General features: G+C 36.0%; 1 long non-coding RNA gene across 1 annotated transcript; it reads left to right on the top strand.

Moving 5' to 3' along the window:
• The first annotated feature begins 3584 nt into the window (after positions 1 to 3584).
• On the top strand, positions 3585 to 6027 carry LOC140005403 (uncharacterized). Its single transcript, XR_011813246.1, has 2 exons — positions 3585 to 3821; positions 5516 to 6027. It is a non-coding gene; the product is annotated as an uncharacterized lncRNA (long non-coding RNA).
• The last annotated feature ends 5497 nt before the right edge of the window (positions 6028 to 11524 follow it).

Here is an 11524-nt window from a genome sequence, read left to right as displayed (position 1 = left end):
GCTAGTCTAAAGACAAAGCTGTAAACGTGTGAAGAGATTATTATTGTCTTTGTCGCTTAAAAATTATAATAACACTGTAGCAGACAGAAAATATGCAGGTCCACTGCCCCCCTTTTGCCGTATGAACTAGTAGTATTTGAAATGATCAAAGATTAGAGTTCTTGAAGTTTTGCTTTATGGGAAGTAAACAATACATGTGACACAAATTTTCACAAAAGAATTTTCCTAACATACTACACACATTTGCATACACTACGTTAACCATTTGCATTTATAAAACGCTTTTCTGATTTTTCGTTTGGATTGCATTTTTCTGGACTTTTTTATAGAAAAATTACTGTAACGATTTAATAAATGTGAGATAAAAACGTGGTTGAAAAATGTGTCCACAGAAAATGTAGCAATTTTTCTTTGAAAATCTGCAATCCAAACACACCCTCGTCAAAGTTTGCGCTCCACCAATTGGCAAATCTGAATTAGCAAAGTTTTCACCGTCTGCAATGAAAAATTTCCCAAACTTTAATTATCATTTGGAAGTTTGAGAAATTCACTAGTATTAAGTTTGCGAGTATTACTGATCTTATGTTTATATTTACGGCTACTTTTTTGATTAGCTGTAACGATTATAGAATGATAATTACCGAGATAAAAAAAAGCATACCTTTTTGCACGGTAAAGCAACGGAGTAACATTTTCTAATCTAAAGCACAAATTACGTTATGGAGAGGAGGTCATTGCAATCTAAAAGAACTTTCTGGGCTTATCCATAAGCGCAGCAGAACTGCAGGGGCATATTGTGATAAGAGTCAGCCGTAGCTTTCGGTCCACGGGGGAGAAAACTCGAGCCGCATTGGAGTTTGAAATATGTCTTGAACCCCAAGAAACGCTTTTATTGGCTGTGGGAACCCCCCGAGTCTAAATCTAAATTAACAAATTAGCCTTGTCCCATCCAAGGGTCCACATGTTTTCGGGCCATGAGTGGAATATACTTTTCTCCTAAGCACAAATAGAGAATCTTGCTACGTTAATAAAGTGGTTAAAAAATCTAAACATTTTTGAGCCCTTTTAGATTGCTATCTTTTTAGAGTTTCTGAAAAAAAAAAAAAAATTACTGTAACGATTTGGTACATATGAAGTAAAAAGGTGATTGAAAAATGCGTTCATGAAAAACGTAAAAATTTTTTTGACGGAGAAAAATGGCAATCCAAATTTTACTTGATTGGGGAACTATGCATTGATAATCTATCAAGTGTCTAACGTACTTTATGCTTCATTTTCAATTTTCGATACAGATTTCATAAGAACAAGTCTGTACTTCCTTTGATCATTTTATTAATTCAGGCTCGGTAAGTTTGGACTATAAAATAGGTCAAACACTGCAAGAGTTTATACTGAATAAGTTAAAGTTAGATTGTGCTAGGTTGGATAGATTTGATATTATAATTTTCATTTGTAATGTTTTCTTTTCTTTTTTTGTGGTTTCCGCTCAAATTTTTTCTCTAGTGTTTAATACAAATTAAAACTACTTTCTTACATTAATGTCTTTCTTTGTCATAATTTTTTTTAATATGAAGAAGGAATAAATTGGATAATAAAAAGGAAATCATGCCTTTTGGGTTGGACCGTCGGTTTCCCTTAGGTAGTGTGTGTGTGTGTTATTTATGGTTGTTGGTGAATAAGGAAAATCATAGAGTGGTTAAAAGCCGTTGGTGAGCCTTTGGCAATAGTCTTGGTGTTTCCCCTCCCCCTTTCCCTCTATCCCACATCGATTGTGAATGGTGTGTGTGTACTACTTAAGATTTTCAGTGTAGTCTGAAAGTCAGCATGTCTTTTGGGTTGGGTTGTGGGTTTCCCTTAAATAATGTGTGTATGTGTGTGTCATTTATGATTGTCGGTGAATGATAAAAACGAAATGAGTGTAACTGAAATGTTCTAAATTCAAAACCTCCTCCTAATGCCAGTGAGAAGAGTATGAATATGAAAGCTCGCGGCCGTGGGGTCCGTGAGCCCGATGCCAGCAATAAACGACTGTTGAGTTTAGGCAAGTTCATGCTTAGCCCAAGTCAAGCAGTGGGCTTGTTGGAAATCCTTGCAGCCCATATTATGCGTTCAACTCATCTGCACAAATCTAAATTGGGCCTCGCCGAAATTTTGCAAGGGAGGACGCTATAATTCAATACTTGTCAGAAAATTTACGATAGACGGACGAGTATGCATTCTTCTTCTGCTGAAGAAAATTATGGCTTGTAACTAGAGGTGTCAAAATGGGTGACTTGGGCAGGTTTGGGTTGGGTAAAATGGATAATGGGTATAAATGAGTCAACTCATTTATACCCATTTAATTAGATGGGTATAAATGGGTAAGTCAAAAAATGAATTGGGTAACCCAATTACCCATTTATAACTCATTTATTTTAACTTTTTGCAAACTCATTTAAATTCATTTTTGCAAACTAAGTTATCAATTTATACCACTCTTTGTACCCATCATTAGTTTTAAATATTTACTTATAATGTTCAATAAACTTAATTACCAATTTTTTTCATTTATACTCTATGTAACAAAATTACCTATTATTTAATAATTGAATAATACGAATATAAAAATTTGAATTAAGTACTATAAAAATTAATATAAAACTTAATCCAAAAATTTTGAACTCCTAACATTTTTTCATATATAAATTTAAAATTTCATTTTATAAAGATAAGAAAATAGGCTAAAATTTATCATAAATTGGTAATGCTAAAAAATGAGCAAGTTAACAAACTAAGAAAAAATAAAATAATAAGATAAAATCAACAAATAATAATAATAATATATACCCATATACAAAAATTTAAGATATCCATACCCATCTATTCATGGGCGGGTATGGGTAAATCTAGTTAAGTGGGTTGATTTGCCACCTCTACTTGTAACAGACGTTTTCATTTTGAGAGTACCAGACATGTAGAAAAAAAATTGGAATTGTTACATTCCAACCATTGATACTTTTAGAAAACCGCATAAGTATGTGTAAACTTTAGACAAAAGGAATGATGTTAAGTAATACTACTATTGTATTTTCGTGGTTAACAAAACCAAAGCGTTTTGTGACTTTGCTATTTTCCTTCTTAATACTGCTCACAATAGCTACATCCTCATTGAATCTCAACTCAACTAAATGGTTTCATCGGTCAACAAAAGGGATGAATGAGTTGATTAAGAAGCATTGGAAGTGATTAATTCTATCATGAATTGAATGAACTACTCGAGGAGCAGTTGTTTTCATTCATTTGTTAAGAGTAGATTGTATAGAGTTTAGAATTTGATTCATTCTCGACCATTGGGCTATAACTTATAAGAGGCTAAGGGTATGTTTGGTTTCCCATGAAATTGAGGTTTAGAACTGGAATTGGGGCCCCAATTCCAAATCTGTTGTTTGGATACTACTTCGGTCAAAAAATTAGAATTGAATCTGAATTCTATAGGGGTCCAATTCCATGATTTGAATTCTTTATTGGACCAAAAGAATTCTAATTCCAATTCCACAACTAAATCCTGCGAAACGGGTCTACACGCGGATCTTGTGGGTAAAAAATTAAAATCGGGTCAACTAGGTAAGCAGCCCTCTCTCTCGATCACTTTTCCTCAACCGCAACTGCTTCTGCTCTGCGTCATCGCCTTCACCTCCACCCTAACATTTTGCCTCTTCCACCACCGTCTCCGGCATCGCTTTTTGCTTCTCCGGCTGTCCCTCACCAATCGCAAGACTGCTCCGAGTGCTCTCTACTTACCCGTGCTTAATTTTCACGAACTAGGTTCTTCAGTCCGGAAGGTAACAACTAAAAGCTCTCCTTTGCTTCGATTTTTAGATGATTGCACACATTGAATTATATTTAGTCGAGAGTAGTTGTGAAATTATTTTCCGGATATGAACCCCATATGAAAAATGATTTTCAGGGGATTTTTTTAAAGTTATAAAATATTTTAATTGATTTGGACATAAAAATTTTGGGTGTGAAATGATAGAATTAGAATGAAATCTAGAGGAATTTGGGATCTCAAAGCCATGCTCCTAAGATTGATACGTACTAGGTTGTTGCCTAAAGAAGGAAACTTAGGACCAAGAGGATTGTTACTGATATCTAGCTCTTCAAGCTGTGATAGGCCTTTCAGATCGGGAATACTTCCATTTAACAGATTATAAGCCAAAACAAGACTTTTCAGATTCTTGAATGTGGCAATCTCTGGGGGGATGCCACCCTGAACGAAGTTGGAACTAATGTTTAGCACCTCTAGAAAATCAAGCCTATCAACCTTGGCAGGCAATGGTCCCCATATTCCCAGGGATACTAATGACAACTTTTTCAGATTGGAAAGCTTAGTTATGACTGTAAAGAATGAATCAATTGAAAATCCCTGGGACAGAGTTCTCTGAGGTATGGAAAAGTTTGCAGTAGATGGTTATACAACAAAGTTCAGTTTATCTTAACTGTAAAAATTAATATAATAATCACTTAAAAAAATTAAGTGGGTTATTTTGTAAAAAAGAAAAAAAAGTAGACCAAAGATATCTAAATTTGAGCAGCGGAATAATCTTTGAGCATACGAATTAGAGCTTGAATTAACACTTGAAGTGACACTTTGAGCGACTTAGCATGACTGCGCCCCAACTTTCAGGCTGCTTCTGTTCTTGACAGATTTTACCTGCGAGACACTAAGCAGATCAACTCTGCAAATGATTTAACATAGAATGTTATGGCTTCTATGCTTCTAGGAGGTAACAGAAGAAAAAGTTCTTACTTCTCTTTAAACAGGAAAAAATCTAACAGAAGAAACTTTAACGTACTATCTATATAGATTACTGTTGGATTTGATTCACATGGATTGATAATAGAATCAACAATGATTAGAGCATCTTACACCATCTACATGACATGCACAAAATATTCTAAATTGCCGCATTGGTCAAGGCATCACCATGAACCTTCCACTTCTTAAACTCAGTAGAGGCTAACATAAATGAACTCGCATTCCGATGGCCTCCACCACCGAATTCCTGCATGTGATTCTATGATGTATTAGCTCTTAACTCTAGGTATGCATTTTCATAACTGAACAGGAGAAGTGCTATGAGTTGTGAAGATATTAAGAACCTGTGAGATTTGTGTTGTATCCTCATTCTCAATGCTTCTTAAGCTTATTTTCAGCAGTCGATCATTTTCATATGTTGTACTAATGTCTATTTCTGAAGAACATGTCACATGACGATGTTGGAGTTTTCATTTAGGTTGCGATTGGCTGTTTGATATCCTACTCTGATGTAGGTTGCATTCTAAAATTCTCTTACTTGACTCCTGAGACCTCTTCTCCTACTTGGCACTGAATGAGTTTTTCTTCATTTAACATATGTATGAATTTTTCAGGTGCATATTTGCCTTTCATTTTTAGTTCTATAATGCAGTAGCTATTAAATATGTTCTTAAGAACATGACATTGTGATGTTTTTCTGGTGCATATCTGCCTCAGATATGGCATCTGAAGCAACATCTCAGTCAAAAGGAAAAGGCAAAGGGTATTTCACTTGGACTCCTGAAATGGATCATGTAATGGGCACTTGTTTATTGACCAAATGAACCAAGGAAACAAATTGGATGGTAAATGTGCATTGGTAATTGATTTTTTTGGTAATCTCCAGTTGAAGTTGTTTTGTAGAAGAAGTTGAGCTGATTGCTGGAAGCCCAAGTAGAGCAAGTAGAAGTTGTTACTACTCCATCGTGTATCCATGACTTTTTAAATTCTGATGAGTTCTTTGTTTTTTATGTAATGGATCAAAACAAGATTATAGAAAGATTCTAGAGAGTATTTCAGCTATTTTCTCTGTTTTTGAGATGATAAGAATGGAACATTGGATCTTTTGTCTGATGAACTAGCATTTTAGATATTGAGATTAACATAGCTGCCTGTGTTGATGCCCTGACTTGTCCTTGAGTTACATGAACCTTTGCATTCTTTTTCAAAGTTAAGGAGATTTTGTATAAGTGCTCTTCCTATATTCTGTTGGTTTTTATCTTCCACAAGTATGCACACTCACTAAAGAATGGATGACAGATATTATTCTATTTAGCAAGTACTTGACTGTGTGTGAATTGGTCATCTGACAGTCTTAAGTTTTGTATTTTCCAATATCTCCTCCAAAGAAGCTGGTAAATATTAGTACAAAGGTTCGGCCGTGTATTTGTTATATTGTGTTACAAAAACAAGCCTCGGAACTTTGTCTTCATGATTGAGATCTATTCTACACTTTTTGGTAGAGTCATAAATTTTACCCTACTTGATTATCACCAAAAAAGTCGATTTGTATATTTTGTCTTCTTTTTCACTATTTTCTTGGGTCAGGTAATTTGTGACTAATTCACTAACTGGTATTCTACCATGGTTTAAGAAATATGCTAGTGTCATTGGGGATTTACTTTTAAGGGGGTGAGGTCCAGTTTTGGTTGGATGCCAATATCTATAGCATACGTTGAACAAAAGAAGGCAGTCAGATTGACACGTCTCGCTAATGCTGTGCTTAGCACAACCTAACTCTGGAAATGTTCACCAAGAAATTGACATACGAGTGGGAAAAAATAAATTATTAAAGGCACAAATTGATTTTTACTTTTAAATCTTTAGTAAAAATTAGCTAAATGTACGGAAAAAAAATTATTATATAGAAAAAAGAAAAAAAATTATGTAAGCAAATGTTTCATGAAAACAATTCTAATTCCTAATGAATTCTTCTCTCATGCAAACAAAGGATTTGGAATTCCAAATAAATTCCGTATCAATTCTATGCATTTCCCAAACAAAAGAATTGAAATAATTTGGAATTCCAATTCTATAGAATTTCAATTCTAATTCTATAGAACCAAACGTACCCTAACTAAATTCTAATTTTGAAAGATAAATTTTGGGTTCAAGTGAAGTGATGGCGTTAGAAACCACCAATGGTCTTAACTTGAGGTGGTGAAGTATACATTCCCAAAGTTAGAGGATGCGAAGTGTGACCATCCCAAACTAATTCAGGGGTGCAAACTATGACTGACCCTAATAAATATGAAAAACTTTTGGTCTATCAAGCAGGATGTTTAACTCCTGTCTAGAAGCTCTCCTGTCAGCTTAATGTAACAGGACCCTCAAAGGCACTTTCTAACCACCGGCCTTTGGGCTGATGGCCACCACTCAGCCATTAACCCTTGCCCACCACCAAAATGCCACATTTAAAGTGGCTTGGCTTAAAAAAAATTTCGGCCGGGTGTGTAGTGTACTTGTTTGGTCCGGTGATGATTCAATCCCCTCTGGGTTACCCTGGACTTCCTTAGCTCCGTCCTCACCTCCTAGTGTAGGGTAGATTAAGTTATACAATAGTTATCGTTTCCGAGAAAAAAAAAATGCACTTTCTGTTATTCAAATATAAGAAAAAAAAAAAGGATCAATCTAAAACAGCAAGATCGATGTTGTAGGTACATTATACCTAAAAAAAAAAAAAAAAACAGGATGTGGCAAAGTCCCTATCCCCTGTACCAAATCTTAAAAAAGACTCCAGAAAGTGATTCTTTTATGCGGTAGGCGTGAGAGAATGAGCTGTGAGAGAAATGCATTCTTCCTTGGCATCATCAAAAGTTCAAACATCATAATAGCCAGCCACCATACTCAAAAACTACACAACATGGCTACCCTTTTTTCCCTTTTCTTCCCGGATGCCCTACCTTGCCGCAATGCCAGGGTATAAAGATACCCACACGAGAATGAGACTAATTTCTTTCCATCATTGCTTTCATAATCATATGCATTAAATGAAAACCATTATTTTTTCCCTTTTCTTTAGTTAGTCCGCTTACATGTTCTACAACGTAACTACACCAACTGTTATATAATATACTTAGACGTTCCTATCTATAGTTTGCATGCGGTTTAAGTATCTATCTAAATCAAACATTTCATGGGTCCTTTTTGCTTTGCTATTAATTGGACATGTGACATGTTAGATGCCACAAGGGAGGGCTTTGTTTGTTCTTTTAACTTGCTTTTCCTTCTTCCCAGCGGAGTTTAGTAATATAAGGTCCACACATTTAATATGTCATGAAGAAATATACAAGTTAATTTGTTGGCAAATGTTCCTTTTATGGGCTGATTGATTTGCTATAGATTACACTATGAAAATTAAAAGAGTTACATATATATAGGGAATTCTTGATTTCAACAGGGCTGCTTTAGACCTCATTTGGGATAATTAAGAATTACACAGATTCTGCACCTCTTTTGCATAAAGACATACCCACACACAAGTCACAACCCTCTTTTTGAGCCATGTGGAAGAGGCCCCAACAGCGAAAAGGCAAAAAAAAAAAAACTCGGACGGACGTTCTATGTGTATTTCAAGAATGAAAAGGGTGGATTAATTTTTTGGACTTGAGTTATTTGCTTCAATATTATTCTTTGACAGCTTTAACATTGAACAAGGATTCAATCGGACGAGTGCCTAGAACTTGAGTTATAATGTCTCTTTGCACAATTTCTTTCCATTTATCACCGGCAATCAAAACTTGTAGTGGTTAATTATCAAAGAGAGAAGCCCCCGGCTAAGCGTGCACGTCCAGAAGGAGACGAAAGCGACTTTGTACCAGTGAGACCCGGGAAGCGGAGGCTTATCCAAGAAATGAATCACTACAGTAAAGTCCCACGTCTATTCCACATCATAATGGACCGTCCACATGGATTCTTTTTTTCTTTTTGGCCGTAATGGCACATCTAACTTAGGTTAACCCACTCCTACTCCTACACTGAAGGGAAGGGGGGAGCCTACTCTAGGGGTGGCCCAACTGAGTCGAAAGAACCTGACAGGGACTGAACGACCATCAGACCACATGGATTCAGATGATGTTAATTAAGGAGTCCTAACATCCAAGGTACATAAATGACACTGCGTAATCGGATTTATGGTATCAAAGTTGGAAGAGGGTCAGAAATCATGGCCAAAAAAAAAAATGTAAGGGTTAGATTTCATCTTGTACCTCGTTTTTAATACCATGTATGGGGCTCACAAAATTTTATTCTATAATTACATGTTATTGAAAGTGAGTTACGTCGCGTGCAGACAAAATTACGCTACATGCATTTTACACAAAACCACCCTGAACGGTTTTCCTGGTTCCCATTCGGGCCCTTGTCCATCAAAGTTCGCTTGTTGATTAACATTTCTACCAAAATCATTCTTTTTATCTTCTAAAATATGATGGCCTATTTTGATCTTGGATGAAAGAACTATTGTAATGTAGCTTGATTACAAAAATTTTGTCGCTAAGGAAGCAGCTTTTGGATATATACATACATATATATATGTGTGTGTGTCTGCGCGCGCGCATGTGAAAAGGATAAATCAGTATCATGAGCTAAGAGACGACATAAAATAGCCACCAAGATCGAACATTCTGCAGAATTCCAATTCTCCGGGATATGAGAGGGAATTCCAATTCTCTTCCCCACCGATTTCCACCGAACCACAACTTACAAATAGTGCAATATTCCATTGTCACGAGGCTTTTTGTAGAGGTAGAGGCCAGGAGACAGCTACTTGATGGTGGTCCAGACTCCAGACCGGGGCCTGGACCGTTCTGACTTTGATGTTGTGTTTGAACTTTGAAGGAGAAGTGAGAGGGGACGTCTCACTTCTCAGAATCACCAGACTATAATATATTTCACAGGTAAATATTAAATGTGCTGAGGTGTGTAAAGTTTGTTCATGGAAAAAACTGTCATGCTACAGGAATAACAATAATCTCCTGTTGGCCCTTGCGATTAATTGTTGGCGTTATTGTCCTGGAATTCAATTCTGTTGACTTGCTTCAAGGGTGATGTGTATGAAGAAAGAACCATCAACACATGATTATCTACGACTCTGGTCAATTGTCTAGCTTGGTTGGCCTTGAATTCTTAGCCAGCATTGCCTCACTATGTTGACTTCTTGATCCATCCTGCTGGCTGCTGTCCAATGTCCATGGCCAAAAGTAAGAAAATTTTGGAAGTAATTTACAGGGTAAACTACCACAATGGATCCTAAGACTTTTCTTACATTTTAATGTTTTTACCAATTTTGTGACTAATGCAATGAAGATTGGGTGAAAACATAATTGAATTTTACCAAGTCTTCAAATAGGTTAAAGATTGGTGACGTATATACAATTGAATTTTGAGAGATGACTGTTTGTGTTTGAGGGCTTTGTTCGAATTCTGAATCCGGTAGTTTAATTTTGGGGTGAGAAGGGTATGAGGACGACTTGGGGAGGAAAGGGAAGTGAAGAAACAAAAAGAAACAGTGTTGGAGGACTTTTTTTTTTTTTTTTTTTTTTTTAACGTAACGTCACATCTAACCTACTCCTATTCAAAGAAGGGAGCCTACTCTAAGAGGTGACTCAACTGAATCGCAGAAATCGGATGGGAAGGAGCCTACTCTAAGAGGTGACTCAATTGAATCGCAGAAATCGAATGAGAACTGAACTACCGTCAGACCAGACTTACCTGCTGTAGGGAGTGTTGGAGGACTAGGTGTGATTTCTTTTCTCGACTTTCTTGGATGTTAATGCTTCAAAACCAGCCCGTGACCATACGTTACAAAGGAGGAGTCTTTGTCATATTAAATACCGAAGTTCTAAAATAGCCATTAATTGTATCTACAAGAATTAACACGTACAAATGTTACGCGTATCGATCATTGAATACCTTTGATTAATCAGTAAGTGAATGCCCCTGACTTGACTTCATGCCTGGAATTTTAACCCTAGTCAAAGCAGTCCAAAACCACTAATCAATAAAAGCATGGGCGTGAAACAGACCTACCAAATCAAACTAATTCCATTTCTTTTTGTGGAAATAAATTTAGGGCAACAGAAAGTGTTTGGAGAGGTTGGCTTATCTCACCAACGTCAAAAAGGCTCATTCACTTATTTATTACTCTTTCGGTGAGAATGAAATACCTCTATTCCCCCCTTTCCTCTCCGAGGCAAACGAAAGTAGCCTATGATATGCCTTGTTTGGATTGATATTTTTTCTCAATAAATTTTTACGTTTTTCAGTCACGACTATATTTTTCAATCACCTTTCTATCTCACGTACATTACATTGTTGTAATACATTTCTTTACAAAAATTCTAGAAAATAAACAGGCTTGATTCCTTTTCGTTGACAAGGTCAAATGAGAGGATGAATTTTTTTTTGAAGTAGTACAAACGGCTTCTAGATATATATATATGTAGGGAATGATAAGTTTTACTTTTAGAGAATTAATTGTTGACGAGCTATGATAAGGTTTTGTAAGAATATAGGTTTATAGTAGTGGTTGGTAACTCAATGAATGTGACTTCTAATGTAATGTATCGTCATGAAATCGATAGCTCCTTATAATTTGTTGGAAGTTGCATTATACCAGAAGGGAATGTTCTTGGGTAGCTTTTGAAGATTTAACAGACAACTTGTCCCGAGAAACTATGACCAAGA

The sequence above is a fragment of the Coffea arabica genome, chromosome 4c, assembly GCF_036785885.1.
Source record: "Coffea arabica cultivar ET-39 chromosome 4c, Coffea Arabica ET-39 HiFi, whole genome shotgun sequence".
In the NCBI taxonomy this organism is placed as follows: Eukaryota; Viridiplantae; Streptophyta; class Magnoliopsida; order Gentianales; family Rubiaceae; genus Coffea; species Coffea arabica.
Note: the sequence above shows the minus strand (reverse complement) of the source record. Positions and strands in the feature narration are given on the sequence as shown.